The sequence below is a fragment of the Myotis davidii genome, unplaced genomic scaffold, assembly GCF_000327345.1.
Source record: "Myotis davidii unplaced genomic scaffold, ASM32734v1 scaffold1134, whole genome shotgun sequence".
NCBI lineage: Eukaryota > Metazoa > Chordata > Mammalia > Chiroptera > Vespertilionidae > Myotis > Myotis davidii.
The window spans coordinates 87,331-88,536 of NW_006286229.1; the positions used below are offsets into that span (position 1 = coordinate 87,331).

At 45.1% G+C, this 1,206-nt stretch overlaps 1 long non-coding RNA gene across 1 annotated transcript in view; it reads right to left on the reverse strand.

The window, feature by feature from the left end:
- Positions 1–177: 177 nt before the first annotated feature.
- LOC107182075 overlaps positions 178–1,206 on the reverse strand; it is a 9,885-nt gene continuing 8,856 nt past the window's right edge. The window contains exon 3 of the long non-coding RNA XR_001512792.1: positions 178–392. This is a non-coding gene — a long non-coding RNA (uncharacterized LOC107182075). The remainder of the gene's footprint in view (positions 393–1,206) is intronic.

Sequence of the window (1,206 nt, forward strand, 5' to 3'; positions counted from 1 at the left end):
TAGATAGATATAGATATAACATGGGCTACACTTTTTTGGTCTCCCACGTGCTATTCATGACTGCAAAGGGTAGCATGGAGACCCAACCCAGCAGAGCCGCAGAGCCGCCAGCCACAGTGGAGGAAGGCTTTCTCCATCCCTGTGCCTCTCCACCAGACCTGCTTGCTCTCACCTTCTCCTCTGCAGAGACAGTGAAGGGCATCTTCCATGTACCTTATCCGTGGTCTTCAATGCAAGCACGGATTATTGCTCAGAAACACCCTCCTCCTTCCCCACCATCTGCATGGGTGGTGTAGACTTTTGGAATAACCAAATGAACTGCTTTGGAACGAATATAAGCAGATATCTCATGCCCTACTGGAGTCCTCATTTTCAGAGCATTCATTCTAAATCTGCTACAATGGAAGCAAAAGTTGTTAGAACGAGAAATACTCCACTAATGAACCAGCCACCTGTAAAATTAATCCCCACTTCAAACTTTCCTCACCACTGGGGTCATTCCTGCCCATCAGATCAAAATCTTTTTTTAAAATATATTTTATTGATTTTTTACAGAGAGGAAGGGAGAGGGTTAGAGAGTTAGAAACATCGATGAGAGAGAAACATCGATCAGCTGCCTCCTGCACACCCCTACTGGGGATGTGCCCGCAACCAAGGTACATGCCCTTGATTGGAATCAAACCTGGGACCTTTCAGACCACAGGCCGACGCTCTATCCACTGAGCCAAACAAGTCATGACCAGATCAAAATCTTAGTCCCCTCTCCTGCATGCCCAAAAGCTCACCTGATTCCACCCAAGGTTTACCTCACCAGCGCAGATGTCTGCAGCCCAAGCAGTTGTTGAGGTTACACTTTCAGGTCCACGGAATATTGAAATAGACAGTTCAAACATATTAAGCCTCAAGGTTGTGGTTTCATTCCTGGTCAGGGCACATACCTAGGTTACAGGTTTGATCCCCAGTCAGGGTGCATACAGGAGGCAACCAATCAATGTTTCTCTCCCACACCAATCTTTCTCTCTCTCTTTCTCTCTCTCTCTCTCTCTCTTCCTCTCTCTAAAAAAAATCAATAAAAATATGTCTTCAGAAACAAAAGCACCAATCAGAAAGGATATATGCACCCCTATGTTCATAGTAGCACAATTTACAATAGCTAAAATCTGGAAACATCCTAAGTGCCCATCAGCAGATGAGTGGATTAGAAAA